Here is a 20166-nt window from a genome sequence, read left to right on the forward strand (position 1 = left end):
GCAAACTGTGTGAAAAACAGAAAGTTGCTGTTTCTGCCCGGTCTCGAACCAGGGACCTTTCGCGTGTAAAGCGAACGTGATAACCACTACACTACAGAAACAGACACGCTTGCAGGAATCTTCTTGGCATGTAGAGGGCTGGAATGCACAGACCAAGGGCCAATGTCCATGAAGCTCAAAGTTGGACCCTCCTTACCCGATCTCTTTCTTTGGAAGAAAGGAACGAGGACCCCTTTTATTCCAAAAGGCGATTTTAAAACCATACCTGAAACCACACTAGAAAAACACTTTGCATTTAATTTTCCTACACTGATGGTCCACCCCAGAAAAGCAGTTGCAAAGAAGTCCGGCACTGAAATTCTATACGCCAAAAGTGGGAAATAGCGTAGAGGGAAAGGAACTTTCTCACCATACACGGCGTCTTATAGCATTGAAAAGAAGAAATGGCCCTATATAATAAGCAGCCTAAAAATAATTCCACAGCATGGGCTCGTCCGGGATTTGAACCCGGGACCTCTCGCACCCGAAGCGAGAATCATACCCCTAGACCAACGAGCCTGATTCCCCAGTCGGCATTTTAAGCAATTTCTGATGCGTCTTTCAGAAACAAAGCAGGGCTATTTGGCTGCTCTCTCTCTATGTGAACCACAAAAAGTCATGTTTTCTCTCAAGGTGTTGTTTTTTTCACTCTTGCAAGGAAGGGATCAGTCGATATCCTAGCTGCCAGAGAGCAGAATAAAGGCACTGATGAGAACTGCAGGCACTTTCTGGCACTTGTACTCCTCTGCAAGTCCTGGACACTTGCCCCATAGACTTCCACCCCAGATGCAAGGGAGGGCCTGCCAATTCTTGCTCCTAAGACAGAGGCATTTGATTCTTGGATTCAAACACGCTCACTCAGCGCTCGATCAGGCTCGATCAGGCGAGATTTATATGAGTGGCTCGCAGGACTGAAACACTAACCTGGGAGCCCCAGGGTGGCTGAATTTCCAGGATGGCCATTTTTGGGCAAGTCACCTCCTTTCCTCCTGCCTCAATCTAGAATTGGCTGCAAATCACAAGATAGAGTTCAATGTCCGTGTGTACTGCCTACTCCCAGATACCTCTCTGTCTTCCTTATGTAAATTAAAATTCGCAAGGGGGGACCAATGACAATCTGCTCCTCCCACATAACCAGGAAGCCCTGTTGAACATGTCTGCCTGTGTTGTTGCAGGGACAGTGCCTTCTCCGCCCAAAAGGTGGCAGGAGAGCCTCACAACAAAGATGGGATCAACTGCTTAATGAGAAACCAGCACGGCAGTTTGTGTGATGGAGTGCAAATTTAACTGAAGGTGTGCCTGAGGTGTCCCTTCCAGGAATACATGGAATTGTGATTGAGGGCCCAGCCTGATCGTTGGTGGATTTCTCGTCATATGTTACAGGTCCGTGCAAAGATTGTGGTGTGTGGGGAATGCACTGCAAAAAACAGGACGATTTAAGGGTGTAAAAGAAACCTGTCAGAAGTGGGATTTGAACCCACGCCTCCATGAGGAGACCAGAAGTCTCAGTTGCACTGAAGATCAAGCTCTCTTGAGTCTGGCGCCTTAGACCACTCGGCCATCCTGACAGCCCTGGGTGTGTACAGATCTGACTCTTCTGACTGCACCTGCCAATGTTTGCACTTACAACGTTCACAGCAATGTCACAAGTGTAAAGACCCCACAATACAACATGGCATGACAAAAAAAAAGCTAGGCACAAGAGCGACCACTGATGGATGCGGATTACTTTGTTTCGTCTTGCAAAAGTAAAGGAAGTTTCCCATGGCTCTCTGGGTTCAAGGACCGCCTCTTCTTAAGCTTGCATTGAGATAATAAGGTTTTAGAGGGTGCACATAAAAGCAGCTCATTCACAGTGTTTCTGCCCGGTCTCGAACCAGGGACCTTTCGCGTGTTAGGCGAACGTGATGACCACTACACTACAGAAACTCACTTGCTGTGTTTTACTGTTAGAGCAAGGTTCCTCTCAAGGGTTCTCTCTACTTCTATTCTGCTGTATCAGCAGCCACTCAGGAAGCGAGGAGCAAGTGTGAAAACTGCAGAGATATCAGCCAACATACTTGCAATTAGACGTATTAAAAATTGACTTATGCAGGCATCGACAGACAAATATCTGATGCCTAAATGCCAGCAAGTACAGCTTGGGAAAGCATCACCTGGGACACACAGAGACTAAGCATGAAGGCAGAAAAAGCATGGTGATCCATGTTTCTTATGAGGTTCAAAATATTTTGTGCAACAATGCGGCGAGTGTAATGAGAAATAGTCAGGCATTGTGAGTTTTGAGTAGGATTCGTATGTATACCTCTGAAAAAGGGCTCGTCAGGGATTTGAACCCGGGACCTCTCGCACCCTAAGCGAGAATCATACCCCTAGACCAACGAGCCGAGGCACACAAGAGTCGCCTTTCGCACCGGCTCCGGGGATTATTGGCAGCGAGTTAGTGAATGCTTCACCCAAAGCAAGCAACTGCACATGCTGCTCTCTTCTGCAATATGGTTGCTGTCTTTTCCATGGCCGTCATCGAACAAGAAATGAAAATGCCTCTATCCTTCAGACATTTTGTTTGTTCTAGGTGTATGCTCTCGGTGAGGTCAATAAAACCATTTCTGCTCTCATGCCTTGCTTTCATGAAGTAGGCCCAACCTTCAGTACACAAGGACGTGCAAACGAATAGCGCAAACTATCGTCACTTCTCTTTTTGAGCTGTCACTGATACCCCTGGAGCACAGTACGTCACGCTGGTGAGGGATAGACAGCTTCCATTATCTCAGCTTTCCTATAAATTGAGAGAGTAAATGCAAACTGTGTGAAAAACAGAAAGTTGCTGTTTCTGCCCGGTCTCGAACCAGGGACCTTTCGCGTGTAAAGCGAACGTGATAACCACTACACTACAGAAACAGACACGCTTGCAGGAATCTTCTTGGCATGTAGAGGGCTGGAATGCACAGACCAAGGGCCAATGTCCATGAAGCTCAAAGTTGGACCCTCCTTACCCGATCTCTTTCTTTGGAAGAAAGGAACGAGGACCCCTTTTATTCCAAAAGGCGATTTTAAAACCATACCTGAAACCACACTAGAAAAACACTTTGCATTTAATTTTCCTACACTGATGGTCCACCCCAGAAAAGCAGTTGCAAAGAAGTCCGGCACTGAAATTCGATACGCCAAAAGTGGGAAATAGCGTAGAGGGAAAGGAACTTTCTCACCATACACGGCGTCTTATAGCATTGAAAAGAAGAAATGGCCCTATATAATAAGAAGCCTAAAAATAATTCCACAGCATGGGCTCGTCCGGGATTTGAATCCGGGACCTCTCGCACCCGAAGCGAGAATCATACCCCTAGACCAACGAGCCTGATTACCCAGTTGGCATTTTAAGCAATTTTTGATGCGTCTTTCAGAAACAAAGCAGGGCTATTTGGCTGCTCTCTCTCTATGTGAACCACAAAAAGTCATGTTTTCTCTCAAGGTGTTGTTTTTTTCACTCTTGCAAGGAAGGGATCAGTCGATATCCTAGCTGCCAGAGAGCAGAAAAAAGGCGCTGATGAGAACTGTGGCACTTTCTGGCACTTGTACTCCTCTGCAAGTCCTGGACACTTGCCCCATAGACTTCCACCCCAGATGCAAGGGAGGGCCTGCCAATTCTTGCTCCTAAGACAGAGGCATTTGATTCTTGGATTCAAACACGCTCACTCAGCGCTCGATCAGGCTCGATCAGGCGAGATTTATATGAGTGGCTCGCAGGACTGAAACACTAACCTGGGAGCCCCAGGGTGGCTGAATTCCCAGGATGGCCATTTTTGGGCAAGTCACCTCCTTTCCTCCTGCCTCAATCTAGAATTGGCTGCAAATCACAAGATAGAGTTCAATGTCCGTGTGTACTGCCTACTCCCAGATACCTCTCTGTCTTCCTTATGTAAATTAAAATTCGCAAGGGGGGACCAATGACAATCTGCTCCTCCCACATAACCAAGAAGCCCTGTTGAACATGTCTGCCTGTGTTGTTGCAGGGACAGTGCCTTCTCCGCCCAAAAGGTGGCAGGAGAGCCTCACAACAAAGATGGGATCAACTGCTTAATGAGAAACCAGCACGGCAGTTTGTGTGATGGAGTGCAAATTTAACGGAAGGTGTGCCTGAGGTGTCCCTTCCAGGAATACATGGAATTGTGATTGAGGGCCCAGCCTGATCGTTGGTGGATTTCTCGTCATATGTTACAGGTCCGTGCAAAGATTGTGGTGTGTGGGGAATGCACTGCAAAAAACAGGACGATTTAAGGGTGTAAAAGAAACCTGTCAGAAGTGGGATTTGAACCCACGCCTCCATGAGGAGACCAGAAGTCTCAGTTGCACTGAAGATCAAGCTCTCTTGAGTCTGGCGCCTTAGACCACTCGGCCATCCTGACAGCCCTGGGTGTGCACAGATCTGACTCTTCTGACTGCACCTGCCAATGTTTGCACTTACAACGTTCACAGCAATGTCACAAGTGTAAAGACCCCACAATACAACATGGCATGACAAAAAAAAGCTAGGCACAAGAGCGACCACTGATGGATGCGGATTACTTTGTTTCGTCTTGCAAAAGTAAAGGAAGTTTCCCATGGCTCTCTGGGTTCAAGGACCGCCTCTTCTTAAGCTTGCATTGAGATAATAAGGTTTTAGAGGGTGCACATAAAAGCAGCTCATACACAGTGTTTCTGCCCGGTCTCGAACCGGGGACCTTTCGCGTGTTAGGCGAACGTGATGACCACTACACTACAGAAACTCACTTGCTGTGTTTTACTGTTAGAGCAAGGTTCCTCTCAAGGGTTCTCTCTACTTCTATTCTGCTGTATCAGCAGCCACTCAGAAAGCGAGGAGCAAGTGTGAAAACTGCAGAGATATCAGCCAACATACTTGCAATTAGACGTATTAAAAATTGACTTATGCAGGCATCGACAGACAAATATCTGATGCCTAAATGCCAGCAAGTACAGCTTGGGAAAGCATCACCTGGGACACACAGAGACTAAGCATGAAGGCAGAAAAAGCATGGTGATCCATGTTTCTTATGAGGTTCAAAATATTTTGTGCAACAATGCGGCGAGTGTAATGAGAAATAGTCAGGCATTGTGAGTTTTGAGTAGGATTCGTATGTATACCTCTGAAAAAGGGCTCGTCAGGGATTTGAACCCGGGACCTCTCGCACCCTAAGCGAGAATCATACCCCTAGACCAACGAGCCGAGGCACACAAGAGTCGCCTTTCGCACCGGCTCCGGGGATTATTGGCAGCGAGTTAGTGAATGCTTCACCCAAAGCAAGCAACTGCACATGCTGCTCTCTTCTGCAATATGGTTGCTGTCTTTTCCATGGCCGTCATCGAACAAGAAATGAAAATGCCTCTATCCTTCAGACATTTTGTTTGTTCTAGGTGTATGCTCTCGGTGAGGTCAATAAAACCATTTCTGCTCTCATGCCTTGCTTTCATGAAGTAGGCCCAACCTTCAGTACACAAGGAGGTGCAAACGAATAGCGCAAACTATCGTCACTTCTCTTTTTGAGCTGTCACTGATACCCCTGGAGCACAGTACGTCACGCTGGTGAGGGATAGACAGCTTCCATTATCTCAGCTTTCCTATAAATTGAGAGAGTAAATGCAAACTGTGTGAAAAACAGAAAGTTGCTGTTTCTGCCCGGTCTCGAACCAGGGACCTTTCGCGTGTAAAGCGAACGTGATAACCACTACACTACAGAAACAGACACGCTTGCAGGAATCTTCTTGGCATGTAGAGGGCTGGAATGCACAGACCAAGGGCCAATGTCCATGAAGCTCAAAGTTGGACCCTCCTTACCCGATCTCTTTCTTTGGAAGAAAGGAACGAGGACCCCTTTTATTCCAAAAGGCGATTTTAAAACCATACCTGAAACCACACTAGAAAAACACTTTGCATTTAATTTTCCTACACTGATGGTCCACCCCAGAAAAGCAGTTGCAAAGAAGTCCGGCACTGAAATTCTATACGCCAAAAGTGGGAAATAGCGTAGAGGGAAAGGAACTTTCTCACCATACACGGCGTCTTATAGCATTGAAAAGAAGAAATGGCCCTATATAATAAGCAGCCTAAAAATAATTCCACAGCATGGGCTCGTCCGGGATTTGAACCCGGGACCTCTCGCACCCGAAGCGAGAATCATACCCTTAGACCAACGAGCCTGATTCCCCAGTCGGCATTTTAAGCAATTTCTGATGCGTCTTTCAGAAACAAAGCAGGGCTATTTGGCTGCTCTCTCTCTATGTGAACCACAAAAAGTCATGTTTTCTCTCAAGGTGTTGTTTTTTTCACTCTTGCAAGGAAGGGATCAGTCGATATCCTAGCTGCCAGAGAGCAGAAAAAAGGCGCTGATGAGAACTGCAGGCACTTTCTGGCACTTGTACTCCTCTGCAAGTCCTGGACACTTGCCCCATAGACTTCCACCCCAGATGCAAGGGAGGGCCTGCCAATTCTTGCTCCTAAGACAGAGGCATTTGATTCTTGGATTCAAACACGCTCACTCAGCGCTCGATCAGGCTCGATCAGGCGAGATTTATATGAGTGGCTCGCAGGACTGAAACACTAACCTGGGAGCCCCAGGGTGGCTGAATTTCCAGGATGGCCATTTTTGGGCAAGTCACCTCCTTTCCTCCTGCCTCAATCTAGAATTGGCTGCAAATCACAAGATAGAGTTCAATGTCCGTGTGTACTGCCTACTCCCAGATACCTCTCTGTCTTCCTTATGTAAATTAAAATTCGCAAGGGGGGACCAATGACAATCTGCTCCTCCCACATAACCAGGAAGCCCTGTTGAACATGTCTGCCTGTGTTGTTGCAGGGACAGTGCCTTCTCCGCCCAAAAGGTGGCAGGAGAGCCTCACAACAAAGATGGGATCAACTGCTTAATGAGAAACCAGCACGGCAGTTTGTGTGATGGAGTGCAAATTTAACTGAAGGTGTGCCTGAGGTGTCCCTTCCAGGAATACATGGAATTGTGATTGAGGGCCCAGCCTGATCGTTGGTGGATTTCTCGTCATATGTTACAGGTCCGTGCAAAGATTGTGGTGTGTGGGGAATGCACTGCAAAAAACAGGACGATTTAAGGGTGTAAAAGAAACCTGTCAGAAGTGGGATTTGAACCCACGCCTCCATGAGGAGACCAGAAGTCTCAGTTGCACTGAAGATCAAGCTCTCTTGAGTCTGGCGCCTTAGACCACTCGGCCATCCTGACAGCCCTGGGTGTGTACAGATCTGACTCTTCTGACTGCACCTGCCAATGTTTGCACTTACAACGTTCACAGCAATGTCACAAGTGTAAAGACCCCACAATACAACATGGCATGACAAAAAAAAAGCTAGGCACAGGAGCGACCACTGATGGATGCGGATTACTTTGTTTCGTCTTGCAAAAGTAAAGGAAGTTTCCCATGGCTCTCTGGGTTCAAGGACCGCCTCTTCTTAAGCTTGCATTGAGATAATAAGGTTTTAGAGGGTGCACATAAAAGCAGCTCATTCACAGTGTTTCTGCCCGGTCTCGAACCGGGGACCTTTCGCGTGTTAGGCGAACGTGATGACCACTACACTACAGAAACTCACTTGCTGTGTTTTACTGTTAGAGCAAGGTTCCTCTCAAGGGTTCTCTCTACTTCTATTCTGCTGTATCAGCAGCCACTCAGGAAGCGAGGAGCAAGTGTGAAAACTGCAGAGATATCAGCCAACATACTTGCAATTAGACGTATTAAAAATTGACTTATGCAGGCATCGACAGACAAATATCTGATGCCTAAATGCCAGCAAGTACAGCTTGGGAAAGCATCACCTGGGACACACAGAGACTAAGCATGAAGGCAGAAAAAGCATGGTGATCCATGTTTCTTATGAGGTTCAAAATATTTTGTGCAACAATGCGGCGAGTGTAATGAGAAATAGTCAGGCATTGTGAGTTTTGAGTAGGATTCGTATGTATACCTCTGAAAAAGGGCTCGTCAGGGATTTGAACCCGGGACCTCTCGCACCCTAAGCGAGAATCATACCCCTAGACCAACGAGCCGAGGCACACAAGAGTCGCCTTTCGCACCGGCTCCGGGGATTATTGGCAGCGAGTTAGTGAATGCTTCACCCAAAGCAAGCAACTGCACATGCTGCTCTCTTCTGCAATATGGTTGCTGTCTTTTCCATGGCCGTCATCGAACAAGAAATGAAAATGCCTCTATCCTTCAGACATTTTGTTTGTTCTAGGTGTATGCTCTCGGTGAGGTCAATAAAACCATTTCTGCTCTCATGCCTTGCTTTCATGAAGTAGGCCCAACCTTCAGTACACAAGGACGTGCAAACGAATAGCGCAAACTATCGTCACTTCTCTTTTTGAGCTGTCACTGATACCCCTGGAGCACAGTACGTCACGCTGGTGAGGGATAGACAGCTTCCATTATCTCAGCTTTCCTATAAATTGAGAGAGTAAATGCAAACTGTGTGAAAAACAGAAAGTTGCTGTTTCTGCCCGGTCTCGAACCAGGGACCTTTCGCGTGTAAAGCGAACGTGATAACCACTACACTACAGAAACAGACACGCTTGCAGGAATCTTCTTGGCATGTAGAGGGCTGGAATGCACAGACCAAGGGCCAATGTCCATGAAGCTCAAAGTTGGACCCTCCTTACCCGATCTCTTTCTTTGGAAGAAAGGAACGAGGACCCCTTTTATTCCAAAAGGCGATTTTAAAACCATACCTGAAACCACACTAGAAAAACACTTTGCATTTAATTTTCCTACACTGATGGTCCACCCCAGAAAAGCAGTTGCAAAGAAGTCCGGCACTGAAATTCGATACGCCAAAAGTGGGAAATAGCGTAGAGGGAAAGGAACTTTCTCACCATACACGGCGTCTTATAGCATTGAAAAGAAGAAATGGCCCTATATAATAAGAAGCCTAAAAATAATTCCACAGCATGGGCTCGTCCGGGATTTGAATCCGGGACCTCTCGCACCCGAAGCGAGAATCATACCCCTAGACCAACGAGCCTGATTACCCAGTTGGCATTTTAAGCAATTTCTGATGCGTCTTTCAGAAACAAAGCAGGGCTATTTGGCTGCTCTCTCTCTATGTGAACCACAAAAAGTCATGTTTTCTCTCAAGGTGTTGTTTTTTTCACTCTTGCAAGGAAGGGATCAGTCGATATCCTAGCTGCCAGAGAGCAGAAAAAAGGCGCTGATGAGAACTGTGGCACTTTCTGGCACTTGTACTCCTCTGCAAGTCCTGGACACTTGCCCCATAGACTTCCACCCCAGATGCAAGGGAGGGCCTGCCAATTCTTGCTCCTAAGACAGAGGCATTTGATTCTTGGATTCAAACACGCTCACTCAGCGCTCGATCAGGCTCGATCAGGCGAGATTTATATGAGTGGCTCGCAGGACTGAAACACTAACCTGGGAGCCCCAGGGTGGCTGAATTCCCAGGATGGCCATTTTTGGGCAAGTCACCTCCTTTCCTCCTGCCTCAATCTAGAATTGGCTGCAAATCACAAGATAGAGTTCAATGTCCGTGTGTACTGCCTACTCCCAGATACCTCTCTGTCTTCCTTATGTAAATTAAAATTCGCAAGGGGGGACCAATGACAATCTGCTCCTCCCACATAACCAAGAAGCCCTGTTGAACATGTCTGCCTGTGTTGTTGCAGGGACAGTGCCTTCTCCGCCCAAAAGGTGGCAGGAGAGCCTCACAACAAAGATGGGATCAACTGCTTAATGAGAAACCAGCACGGCAGTTTGTGTGATGGAGTGCAAATTTAACGGAAGGTGTGCCTGAGGTGTCCCTTCCAGGAATACATGGAATTGTGATTGAGGGCCCAGCCTGATCGTTGGTGGATTTCTCGTCATATGTTACAGGTCCGTGCAAAGATTGTGGTGTGTGGGGAATGCACTGCAAAAAACAGGACGATTTAAGGGTGTAAAAGAAACCTGTCAGAAGTGGGATTTGAACCCACGCCTCCATGAGGAGACCAGAAGTCTCAGTTGCACTGAAGATCAAGCTCTCTTGAGTCTGGCGCCTTAGACCACTCGGCCATCCTGACAGCCCTGGGTGTGCACAGATCTGACTCTTCTGACTGCACCTGCCAATGTTTGCACTTACAACGTTCACAGCAATGTCACAAGTGTAAAGACCCCACAATACAACATGGCATGACAAAAAAAAGCTAGGCACAAGAGCGACCACTGATGGATGCGGATTACTTTGTTTCGTCTTGCAAAAGTAAAGGAAGTTTCCCATGGCTCTCTGGGTTCAAGGACCGCCTCTTCTTAAGCTTGCATTGAGATAATAAGGTTTTAGAGGGTGCACATAAAAGCAGCTCATACACAGTGTTTCTGCCCGGTCTCGAACCGGGGACCTTTCGCGTGTTAGGCGAACGTGATGACCACTACACTACAGAAACTCACTTGCTGTGTTTTACTGTTAGAGCAAGGTTCCTCTCAAGGGTTCTCTCTACTTCTATTCTGCTGTATCAGCAGCCACTCAGAAAGCGAGGAGCAAGTGTGAAAACTGCAGAGATATCAGCCAACATACTTGCAATTAGACGTATTAAAAATTGACTTATGCAGGCATCGACAGACAAATATCTGATGCCTAAATGCCAGCAAGTACAGCTTGGGAAAGCATCACCTGGGACACACAGAGACTAAGCATGAAGGCAGAAAAAGCATGGTGATCCATGTTTCTTATGAGGTTCAAAATATTTTGTGCAACAATGCGGCGAGTGTAATGAGAAATAGTCAGGCATTGTGAGTTTTGAGTAGGATTCGTATGTATACCTCTGAAAAAGGGCTCGTCAGGGATTTGAACCCGGGACCTCTCGCACCCTAAGCGAGAATCATACCCCTAGACCAACGAGCCGAGGCACACAAGAGTCGCCTTTCGCACCGGCTCCGGGGATTATTGGCAGCGAGTTAGTGAATGCTTCACCCAAAGCAAGCAACTGCACATGCTGCTCTCTTCTGCAATATGGTTGCTGTCTTTTCCATGGCCGTCATCGAACAAGAAATGAAAATGCCTCTATCCTTCAGACATTTTGTTTGTTCTAGGTGTATGCTCTCGGTGAGGTCAATAAAACCATTTCTGCTCTCATGCCTTGCTTTCATGAAGTAGGCCCAACCTTCAGTACACAAGGACGTGCAAACGAATAGCGCAAACTATCGTCACTTCTCTTTTTGAGCTGTCACTGATACCCCTGGAGCACAGTACGTCACGCTGGTGAGGGATAGACAGCTTCCATTATCTCAGCTTTCCTATAAATTGAGAGAGTAAATGCAAACTGTGTGAAAAACAGAAAGTTGCTGTTTCTGCCCGGTCTCGAACCAGGGACCTTTCGCGTGTAAAGCGAACGTGATAACCACTACACTACAGAAACAGACACGCTTGCAGGAATCTTCTTGGCATGTAGAGGGCTGGAATGCACAGACCAAGGGCCAATGTCCATGAAGCTCAAAGTTGGACCCTCCTTACCCGATCTCTTTCTTTGGAAGAAAGGAACGAGGACCCCTTTTATTCCAAAAGGCGATTTTAAAACCATACCTGAAACCACACTAGAAAAACACTTTGCATTTAATTTTCCTACACTGATGGTCCACCCCAGAAAAGCAGTTGCAAAGAAGTCCGGCACTGAAATTCTATACGCCAAAAGTGGGAAATAGCGTAGAGGGAAAGGAACTTTCTCACCATACACGGCGTCTTATAGCATTGAAAAGAAGAAATGGCCCTATATAATAAGCAGCCTAAAAATAATTCCACAGCATGGGCTCGTCCGGGATTTGAACCCGGGACCTCTCGCACCCGAAGCGAGAATCATACCCTTAGACCAACGAGCCTGATTCCCCAGTCGGCATTTTAAGCAATTTCTGATGCGTCTTTCAGAAACAAAGCAGGGCTATTTGGCTGCTCTCTCTCTATGTGAACCACAAAAAGTCATGTTTTCTCTCAAGGTGTTGTTTTTTTCACTCTTGCAAGGAAGGGATCAGTCGATATCCTAGCTGCCAGAGAGCAGAAAAAAGGCGCTGATGAGAACTGCAGGCACTTTCTGGCACTTGTACTCCTCTGCAAGTCCTGGACACTTGCCCCATAGACTTCCACCCCAGATGCAAGGGAGGGCCTGCCAATTCTTGCTCCTAAGACAGAGGCATTTGATTCTTGGATTCAAACACGCTCACTCAGCGCTCGATCAGGCTCGATCAGGCGAGATTTATATGAGTGGCTCGCAGGACTGAAACACTAACCTGGGAGCCCCAGGGTGGCTGAATTTCCAGGATGGCCATTTTTGGGCAAGTCACCTCCTTTCCTCCTGCCTCAATCTAGAATTGGCTGCAAATCACAAGATAGAGTTCAATGTCCGTGTGTACTGCCTACTCCCAGATACCTCTCTGTCTTCCTTATGTAAATTAAAATTCGCAAGGGGGGACCAATGACAATCTGCTCCTCCCACATAACCAGGAAGCCCTGTTGAACATGTCTGCCTGTGTTGTTGCAGGGACAGTGCCTTCTCCGCCCAAAAGGTGGCAGGAGAGCCTCACAACAAAGATGGGATCAACTGCTTAATGAGAAACCAGCACGGCAGTTTGTGTGATGGAGTGCAAATTTAACTGAAGGTGTGCCTGAGGTGTCCCTTCCAGGAATACATGGAATTGTGATTGAGGGCCCAGCCTGATCGTTGGTGGATTTCTCGTCATATGTTACAGGTCCGTGCAAAGATTGTGGTGTGTGGGGAATGCACTGCAAAAAACAGGACGATTTAAGGGTGTAAAAGAAACCTGTCAGAAGTGGGATTTGAACCCACGCCTCCATGAGGAGACCAGAAGTCTCAGTTGCACTGAAGATCAAGCTCTCTTGAGTCTGGCGCCTTAGACCACTCGGCCATCCTGACAGCCCTGGGTGTGTACAGATCTGACTCTTCTGACTGCACCTGCCAATGTTTGCACTTACAACGTTCACAGCAATGTCACAAGTGTAAAGACCCCACAATACAACATGGCATGACAAAAAAAAAGCTAGGCACAGGAGCGACCACTGATGGATGCGGATTACTTTGTTTCGTCTTGCAAAAGTAAAGGAAGTTTCCCATGGCTCTCTGGGTTCAAGGACCGCCTCTTCTTAAGCTTGCATTGAGATAATAAGGTTTTAGAGGGTGCACATAAAAGCAGCTCATTCACAGTGTTTCTGCCCGGTCTCGAACCGGGGACCTTTCGCGTGTTAGGCGAACGTGATGACCACTACACTACAGAAACTCACTTGCTGTGTTTTACTGTTAGAGCAAGGTTCCTCTCAAGGGTTCTCTCTACTTCTATTCTGCTGTATCAGCAGCCACTCAGGAAGCGAGGAGCAAGTGTGAAAACTGCAGAGATATCAGCCAACATACTTGCAATTAGACGTATTAAAAATTGACTTATGCAGGCATCGACAGACAAATATCTGATGCCTAAATGCCAGCAAGTACAGCTTGGGAAAGCATCACCTGGGACACACAGAGACTAAGCATGAAGGCAGAAAAAGCATGGTGATCCATGTTTCTTATGAGGTTCAAAATATTTTGTGCAACAATGCGGCGAGTGTAATGAGAAATAGTCAGGCATTGTGAGTTTTGAGTAGGATTCGTATGTATACCTCTGAAAAAGGGCTCGTCAGGGATTTGAACCCGGGACCTCTCGCACCCTAAGCGAGAATCATACCCCTAGACCAACGAGCCGAGGCACACAAGAGTCGCCTTTCGCACCGGCTCCGGGGATTATTGGCAGCGAGTTAGTGAATGCTTCACCCAAAGCAAGCAACTGCACATGCTGCTCTCTTCTGCAATATGGTTGCTGTCTTTTCCATGGCCGTCATCGAACAAGAAATGAAAATGCCTCTATCCTTCAGACATTTTGTTTGTTCTAGGTGTATGCTCTCGGTGAGGTCAATAAAACCATTTCTGCTCTCATGCCTTGCTTTCATGAAGTAGGCCCAACCTTCAGTACACAAGGACGTGCAAACGAATAGCGCAAACTATCGTCACTTCTCTTTTTGAGCTGTCACTGATACCCCTGGAGCACAGTACGTCACGCTGGTGAGGGATAGACAGCTTCCATTATCTCAGCTTTCCTATAAATTGAGAGAGTAAATGCAAACTGTGTGAAAAACAGAAAGTTGCTGTTTCTGCCCGGTCTCGAACCAGGGACCTTTCGCGTGTAAAGCGAACGTGATAACCACTACACTACAGAAACAGACACGCTTGCAGGAATCTTCTTGGCATGTAGAGGGCTGGAATGCACAGACCAAGGGCCAATGTCCATGAAGCTCAAAGTTGGACCCTCCTTACCCGATCTCTTTCTTTGGAAGAAAGGAACGAGGACCCCTTTTATTCCAAAAGGCGATTTTAAAACCATACCTGAAACCACACTAGAAAAACACTTTGCATTTAATTTTCCTACACTGATGGTCCACCCCAGAAAAGCAGTTGCAAAGAAGTCCGGCACTGAAATTCTATACGCCAAAAGTGGGAAATAGCGTAGAGGGAAAGGAACTTTCTCACCATACACGGCGTCTTATAGCATTGAAAAGAAGAAATGGCCCTATATAATAAGCAGCCTAAAAATAATTCCACAGCATGGGCTCGTCCGGGATTTGAACCCGGGACCTCTCGCACCCGAAGCGAGAATCATACCCTTAGACCAACGAGCCTGATTCCCCAGTCGGCATTTTAAGCAATTTCTGATGCGTCTTTCAGAAACAAAGCAGGGCTATTTGGCTGCTCTCTCTCTATGTGAACCACAAAAAGTCATGTTTTCTCTCAAGGTGTTGTTTTTTTCACTCTTGCAAGGAAGGGATCAGTCGATATCCTAGCTGCCAGAGAGCAGAAAAAAGGCGCTGATGAGAACTGCAGGCACTTTCTGGCACTTGTACTCCTCTGCAAGTCCTGGACACTTGCCCCATAGACTTCCACCCCAGATGCAAGGGAGGGCCTGCCAATTCTTGCTCCTAAGACAGAGGCATTTGATTCTTGGATTCAAACACGCTCACTCAGCGCTCGATCAGGCTCGATCAGGCGAGATTTATATGAGTGGCTCGCAGGACTGAAACACTAACCTGGGAGCCCCAGGGTGGCTGAATTTCCAGGATGGCCATTTTTGGGCAAGTCACCTCCTTTCCTCCTGCCTCAATCTAGAATTGGCTGCAAATCACAAGATAGAGTTCAATGTCCGTGTGTACTGCCTACTCCCAGATACCTCTCTGTCTTCCTTATGTAAATTAAAATTCGCAAGGGGGGACCAATGACAATCTGCTCCTCCCACATAACCAGGAAGCCCTGTTGAACATGTCTGCCTGTGTTGTTGCAGGGACAGTGCCTTCTCCGCCCAAAAGGTGGCAGGAGAGCCTCACAACAAAGATGGGATCAACTGCTTAATGAGAAACCAGCACGGCAGTTTGTGTGATGGAGTGCAAATTTAACTGAAGGTGTGCCTGAGGTGTCCCTTCCAGGAATACATGGAATTGTGATTGAGGGCCCAGCCTGATCGTTGGTGGATTTCTCGTCATATGTTACAGGTCCGTGCAAAGATTGTGGTGTGTGGGGAATGCACTGCAAAAAACAGGACGATTTAAGGGTGTAAAAGAAACCTGTCAGAAGTGGGATTTGAACCCACGCCTCCATGAGGAGACCAGAAGTCTCAGTTGCACTGAAGATCAAGCTCTCTTGAGTCTGGCGCCTTAGACCACTCGGCCATCCTGACAGCCCTGGGTGTGTACAGATCTGACTCTTCTGACTGCACCTGCCAATGTTTGCACTTACAACGTTCACAGCAATGTCACAAGTGTAAAGACCCCACAATACAACATGGCATGACAAAAAAAAAGCTAGGCACAGGAGCGACCACTGATGGATGCGGATTACTTTGTTTCGTCTTGCAAAAGTAAAGGAAGTTTCCCATGGCTCTCTGGGTTCAAGGACCGCCTCTTCTTAAGCTTGCATTGAGATAATAAGGTTTTAGAGGGTGCACATAAAAGCAGCTCATTCACAGTGTTTCTGCCCGGTCTCGAACCGGGGACCTTTCGCGTGTTAGGCGAACGTGATGACCACTACACTACAGAAACTCACTTGCTGTGTTTTACTGTTAGAGCAAGGTTCCTCTCAAGGGTTCTCTCTACTTCTATTCTGCTGTATCAGCAGCCACTCAGGAAGCGAGGAGCAAGTGTGAAAACTGCAGAGATATCAGCCAACATACTTGCAATTAGACGTATTAAAAATTGACTTATGCAGGCATCGACAGACAAATATCTGATGCCTAAATGCCAGCAAGTACAGCTTGGGAAAGCATCACCTGGGACACACAGAGACTAAGCATGAAGGCAGAAAAAGCATGGTGATCCATGTTTCTTATGAGGTTCAAAATATTTTGTGCAACAATGCGGCGAGTGTAATGAGAAATAGTCAGGCATTGTGAGTTTTGAGTAGGATTCGTATGTATACCTCTGAAAAAGGGCTCGTCAGGGATTTGAACCCGGGACCTCTCGCACCCTAAGCGAGAATCATACCCCTAGACCAACGAGCCGAGGCACACAAGAGTCGCCTTTCGCACCGGCTCCGGGGATTATTGGCAGCGAGTTAGTGAATGCTTCACCCAAAGCAAGCAACTGCACATGCTGCTCTCTTCTGCAATATGGTTGCTGTCTTTTCCATGGCCGTCATCGAACAAGAAATGAAAATGCCTCTATCCTTCAGACATTTTGTTTGTTCTAGGTGTATGCTCTCGGTGAGGTCAATAAAACCATTTCTGCTCTCATGCCTTGCTTTCATGAAGTAGGCCCAACCTTCAGTACACAAGGACGTGCAAACGAATAGCGCAAACTATCGTCACTTCTCTTTTTGAGCTGTCACTGATACCCCTGGAGCACAGTACGTCACGCTGGTGAGGGATAGACAGCTTCCATTATCTCAGCTTTCCTATAAATTTAGAGAGTAAATGCAAACTGTGTGAAAAACAGAAAGTTGCTGTTTCTGCCCGGTCTCGAACCAGGGACCTTTCGCGTGTAAAGCGAACGTGATAACCACTACACTACAGAAACAGACACGCTTGCAGGAATCTTCTTGGCATGTAGAGGGCTGGAATGCACAGACCAAGGGCCAATGTCCATGAAGCTCAAAGTTGGACCCTCCTTACCCGATCTCTTTCTTTGGAAGAAAGGAACGAGGACCCCTTTTATTCCAAAAGGCGATTTTAAAACCATACCTGAAACCACACTAGAAAAACACTTTGCATTTAATTTTCCTACACTGATGGTCCACCCCAGAAAAGCAGTTGCAAAGAAGTCCGGCACTGAAATTCGATACGCCAAAAGTGGGAAATAGCGTAGAGGGAAAGGAACTTTCTCACCATACACGGCGTCTTATAGCATTGAAAAGAAGAAATGGCCCTATATAATAAGAAGCCTAAAAATAATTCCACAGCATGGGCTCGTCCGGGATTTGAATCCGGGACCTCTCGCACCCCAAGCGAGAATCATACCCCTAGACCAACGAGCCTGATTACCCAGTTGGCATTTTAAGCAATTTCTGATGCGTCTTTCAGAAACAAAGCAGGGCTATTTGGCTGCTCTCTCTCTATGTGAACCACAAAAAGTCATGTTTTCTCTCAAGGTGTTGTTTTTTTCACTCTTGCAAGGAAGGGATCAGTCGATATCCTAGCTGCCAGAGAGCAGAAAAAAGGCGCTGATGAGAACTGTGGCACTTTCTGGCACTTGTACTCCTCTGCAAGTCCTGGACACTTGCCCCATAGACTTCCACCCCAGATGCAAGGGAGGGCCTGCCAATTCTTGCTCCTAAGACAGAGGCATTTGATTCTTGGATTCAAACACGCTCACTCAGCGCTCGATCAGGCTCGATCAGGCTCGATTTATATGAGTGGCTCGCAGGACTGAAACACTAACCTGGGAGCCCCAGGGTGGCTGAATTCCCAGGATGGCCATTTTTGGGCAAGTCACCTCCTTTCCTCCTGCCTCAATCTAGAATTGGCTGCAAATCACAAGATAGAGTTCAATGTCCGTGTGTACTGCCTACTCCCAGATACCTCTCTGTCTTCCTTATGTAAATTAAAATTCGCAAGGGGGGACCAATGACAATCTGCTCCTCCCACATAACCAAGAAGCCCTGTTGAACATGTCTGCCTGTGTTGTTGCAGGGACAGTGCCTTCTCCGCCCAAAAGGTGGCAGGAGAGCCTCACAACAAAGATGGGATCAACTGCTTAATGAGAAACCAGCACGGCAGTTTGTGTGATGGAGTGCAAATTTAACGGAAGGTGTGCCTGAGGTGTCCCTTCCAGGAATACATGGAATTGTGATTGAGGGCCCAGCCTGATCGTTGGTGGATTTCTCGTCATATGTTACAGGTCCGTGCAAAGATTGTGGTGTGTGGGGAATGCACTGCAAAAAACAGGACGATTTAAGGGTGTAAAAGAAACCTGTCAGAAGTGGGATTTGAACCCACGCCTCCATGAGGAGACCAGAAGTCTCAGTTGCACTGAAGATCAAGCTCTCTTGAGTCTGGCGCCTTAGACCACTCGGCCATCCTGACAGCCCTGGGTGTGCACAGATCTGACTCTTCTGACTGCACCTGCCAATGTTTGCACTTACAACGTTCACAGCAATGTCACAAGTGTAAAGACCCCACAATACAACATGGCATGACAAAAAAAAGCTAGGCACAAGAGCGACCACTGATGGATGCGGATTACTTTGTTTCGTCTTGCAAAAGTAAAGGAAGTTTCCCATGGCTCTCTGGGTTCAAGGACCGCCTCTTCTTAAGCTTGCATTGAGATAATAAGGTTTTAGAGGGTGCACATAAAAGCAGCTCATACACAGTGTTTCTGCCCGGTCTCGAACCGGGGACCTTTCGCGTGTTAGGCGAACGTGATGACCACTACACTACAGAAACTCACTTGCTGTGTTTTACTGTTAGAGCAAGGTTCCTCTCAAGGGTTCTCTCTACTTCTATTCTGCTGTATCAGCAGCCACTCAGAAAGCGAGGAGCAAGTGTGAAAACTGCAGAGATATCAGCCAACATACTTGCAATTAGACGTATTAAAAATTGACTTATGCAGGCATCGACAGACAAATATCTGATGCCTAAATGCCAGCAAGTACAGCTTGGGAAAGCATCACCTGGGACACACAGAGACTAAGCATGAAGGCAGAAAAAGCATGGTGATCCATGTTTCTTATGAGGTTCAAAATATTTTGTGCAACAATGCGGCGAGTGTAATGAGAAATAGTCAGGCATTGTGAGTTTTGAGTAGGATTCGTATGTATACCTCTGAAAAAGGGCTCGTCAGGGATTTGAACCCGGGACCTCTCGCACCCTAAGCGAGAATCATACCCCTAGACCAACGAGCCGAGGCACACAAGAGTCGCCTTTCGCACCGGCTCCGGGGATTATTGGCAGCGAGTTAGTGAATGCTTCACCCAAAGCAAGCAACTGCACATGCTGCTCTCTTCTGCAATATGGTTGCTGTCTTTTCCATGGCCGTCATCGAACAAGAAATGAAAATGCCTCTATCCTTCAGACATTTTGTTTGTTCTAGGTGTATGCTCTCGGTGAGGTCAATAAAACCATTTCTGCTCTCATGCCTTGCTTTCATGAAGTAGGCCCAACCTTCAGTACACAAGGACGTGCAAACGAATAGCGCAAACTATCGTCACTTCTCTTTTTGAGCTGTCACTGATACCCCTGGAGCACAGTACGTCACGCGGGTGAGGGATAGACAGCTTCCATTATCTCAGCTTTCCTATAAATTGAGAGAGTAAATGCAAACTGTGTGAAAAACAGAAAGTTGCTGTTTCTGCCCGGTCTCGAACCAGGGACCTTTCGCGTGTAAAGCGAACGTGATAACCACTACACTACAGAAACAGACACGCTTGCAGGAATCTTCTTGGCATGTAGTGGGCTGGAATGCACAGACCAAGGGCCAATGTCCATGAAGCTCAAAGTTGGACCCTCCTTACCCGATCTCTTTCTTTGGAAGAAAGGAACGAGGACCCCTTTTATTCCAAAAGGCGATTTTAAAACCATACCTGAAACCACACTAGAAAAACACTTTGCATTTAA

General features: G+C 47.0%; 27 non-coding genes across 27 annotated transcripts; all 27 read right to left on the reverse strand.

Moving 5' to 3' along the window:
* Window positions 1-28: 28 nt before the first annotated feature.
* TRNAV-UAC (transfer RNA valine (anticodon UAC)) lies at window positions 29-101 on the reverse strand. The gene has a single exon. It is a non-coding gene; the product is annotated as a tRNA-Val (tRNA).
* A 385-nt stretch (window positions 102-486) lies between these two features.
* Window positions 487-558, reverse strand: TRNAP-CGG (transfer RNA proline (anticodon CGG)). The gene has a single exon. It is a non-coding gene; the product is annotated as a tRNA-Pro (tRNA).
* A 937-nt stretch (window positions 559-1495) lies between these two features.
* On the reverse strand, window positions 1496-1607 carry TRNAL-CAA (transfer RNA leucine (anticodon CAA)). The gene is made up of 2 exons: window positions 1570-1607; window positions 1496-1541 (listed from the first exon to the last, which is right to left on the reverse strand). It is a non-coding gene; the product is annotated as a tRNA-Leu (tRNA).
* A 288-nt stretch (window positions 1608-1895) lies between these two features.
* On the reverse strand, window positions 1896-1968 carry TRNAV-AAC (transfer RNA valine (anticodon AAC)). The gene has a single exon. It is a non-coding gene; the product is annotated as a tRNA-Val (tRNA).
* Window positions 1969-2867: 899 nt separating this feature from the next.
* On the reverse strand, window positions 2868-2940 carry TRNAV-UAC (transfer RNA valine (anticodon UAC)). The gene has a single exon. It is a non-coding gene; the product is annotated as a tRNA-Val (tRNA).
* A 1393-nt stretch (window positions 2941-4333) lies between these two features.
* On the reverse strand, window positions 4334-4445 carry TRNAL-CAA (transfer RNA leucine (anticodon CAA)). Its single transcript has 2 exons — window positions 4408-4445; window positions 4334-4379 (listed from the first exon to the last, which is right to left on the reverse strand). It is a non-coding gene; the product is annotated as a tRNA-Leu (tRNA).
* Window positions 4446-4732: 287 nt separating this feature from the next.
* TRNAV-AAC (transfer RNA valine (anticodon AAC)) lies at window positions 4733-4805 on the reverse strand. Its single transcript has one exon. It is a non-coding gene; the product is annotated as a tRNA-Val (tRNA).
* Window positions 4806-5704: 899 nt separating this feature from the next.
* TRNAV-UAC (transfer RNA valine (anticodon UAC)) lies at window positions 5705-5777 on the reverse strand. The gene has a single exon. It is a non-coding gene; the product is annotated as a tRNA-Val (tRNA).
* Window positions 5778-6162: 385 nt separating this feature from the next.
* On the reverse strand, window positions 6163-6234 carry TRNAP-CGG (transfer RNA proline (anticodon CGG)). Its single transcript has one exon. It is a non-coding gene; the product is annotated as a tRNA-Pro (tRNA).
* A 937-nt stretch (window positions 6235-7171) lies between these two features.
* Window positions 7172-7283, reverse strand: TRNAL-CAA (transfer RNA leucine (anticodon CAA)). Its single transcript has 2 exons — window positions 7246-7283; window positions 7172-7217 (listed from the first exon to the last, which is right to left on the reverse strand). It is a non-coding gene; the product is annotated as a tRNA-Leu (tRNA).
* A 288-nt stretch (window positions 7284-7571) lies between these two features.
* Window positions 7572-7644, reverse strand: TRNAV-AAC (transfer RNA valine (anticodon AAC)). The gene has a single exon. It is a non-coding gene; the product is annotated as a tRNA-Val (tRNA).
* Window positions 7645-8543: 899 nt separating this feature from the next.
* TRNAV-UAC (transfer RNA valine (anticodon UAC)) lies at window positions 8544-8616 on the reverse strand. Its single transcript has one exon. It is a non-coding gene; the product is annotated as a tRNA-Val (tRNA).
* Window positions 8617-10009: 1393 nt separating this feature from the next.
* Window positions 10010-10121, reverse strand: TRNAL-CAA (transfer RNA leucine (anticodon CAA)). Its single transcript has 2 exons — window positions 10084-10121; window positions 10010-10055 (listed from the first exon to the last, which is right to left on the reverse strand). It is a non-coding gene; the product is annotated as a tRNA-Leu (tRNA).
* A 287-nt stretch (window positions 10122-10408) lies between these two features.
* Window positions 10409-10481, reverse strand: TRNAV-AAC (transfer RNA valine (anticodon AAC)). Its single transcript has one exon. It is a non-coding gene; the product is annotated as a tRNA-Val (tRNA).
* An 899-nt stretch (window positions 10482-11380) lies between these two features.
* TRNAV-UAC (transfer RNA valine (anticodon UAC)) lies at window positions 11381-11453 on the reverse strand. Its single transcript has one exon. It is a non-coding gene; the product is annotated as a tRNA-Val (tRNA).
* A 385-nt stretch (window positions 11454-11838) lies between these two features.
* On the reverse strand, window positions 11839-11910 carry TRNAP-CGG (transfer RNA proline (anticodon CGG)). Its single transcript has one exon. It is a non-coding gene; the product is annotated as a tRNA-Pro (tRNA).
* Window positions 11911-12847: 937 nt separating this feature from the next.
* TRNAL-CAA (transfer RNA leucine (anticodon CAA)) lies at window positions 12848-12959 on the reverse strand. The gene is made up of 2 exons: window positions 12922-12959; window positions 12848-12893 (listed from the first exon to the last, which is right to left on the reverse strand). It is a non-coding gene; the product is annotated as a tRNA-Leu (tRNA).
* Window positions 12960-13247: 288 nt separating this feature from the next.
* On the reverse strand, window positions 13248-13320 carry TRNAV-AAC (transfer RNA valine (anticodon AAC)). Its single transcript has one exon. It is a non-coding gene; the product is annotated as a tRNA-Val (tRNA).
* An 899-nt stretch (window positions 13321-14219) lies between these two features.
* On the reverse strand, window positions 14220-14292 carry TRNAV-UAC (transfer RNA valine (anticodon UAC)). The gene has a single exon. It is a non-coding gene; the product is annotated as a tRNA-Val (tRNA).
* Window positions 14293-14677: 385 nt separating this feature from the next.
* On the reverse strand, window positions 14678-14749 carry TRNAP-CGG (transfer RNA proline (anticodon CGG)). Its single transcript has one exon. It is a non-coding gene; the product is annotated as a tRNA-Pro (tRNA).
* A 937-nt stretch (window positions 14750-15686) lies between these two features.
* Window positions 15687-15798, reverse strand: TRNAL-CAA (transfer RNA leucine (anticodon CAA)). The gene is made up of 2 exons: window positions 15761-15798; window positions 15687-15732 (listed from the first exon to the last, which is right to left on the reverse strand). It is a non-coding gene; the product is annotated as a tRNA-Leu (tRNA).
* A 288-nt stretch (window positions 15799-16086) lies between these two features.
* Window positions 16087-16159, reverse strand: TRNAV-AAC (transfer RNA valine (anticodon AAC)). The gene has a single exon. It is a non-coding gene; the product is annotated as a tRNA-Val (tRNA).
* An 899-nt stretch (window positions 16160-17058) lies between these two features.
* TRNAV-UAC (transfer RNA valine (anticodon UAC)) lies at window positions 17059-17131 on the reverse strand. Its single transcript has one exon. It is a non-coding gene; the product is annotated as a tRNA-Val (tRNA).
* A 385-nt stretch (window positions 17132-17516) lies between these two features.
* On the reverse strand, window positions 17517-17588 carry TRNAP-GGG (transfer RNA proline (anticodon GGG)). The gene has a single exon. It is a non-coding gene; the product is annotated as a tRNA-Pro (tRNA).
* A 936-nt stretch (window positions 17589-18524) lies between these two features.
* On the reverse strand, window positions 18525-18636 carry TRNAL-CAA (transfer RNA leucine (anticodon CAA)). Its single transcript has 2 exons — window positions 18599-18636; window positions 18525-18570 (listed from the first exon to the last, which is right to left on the reverse strand). It is a non-coding gene; the product is annotated as a tRNA-Leu (tRNA).
* Window positions 18637-18923: 287 nt separating this feature from the next.
* TRNAV-AAC (transfer RNA valine (anticodon AAC)) lies at window positions 18924-18996 on the reverse strand. Its single transcript has one exon. It is a non-coding gene; the product is annotated as a tRNA-Val (tRNA).
* Window positions 18997-19895: 899 nt separating this feature from the next.
* On the reverse strand, window positions 19896-19968 carry TRNAV-UAC (transfer RNA valine (anticodon UAC)). Its single transcript has one exon. It is a non-coding gene; the product is annotated as a tRNA-Val (tRNA).
* Window positions 19969-20166: the final 198 nt, after the last annotated feature.

Source organism: Triturus cristatus, chromosome 10 (assembly GCF_964204655.1).
Source record: "Triturus cristatus chromosome 10, aTriCri1.1, whole genome shotgun sequence".
NCBI lineage: Eukaryota > Metazoa > Chordata > Amphibia > Caudata > Salamandridae > Triturus > Triturus cristatus.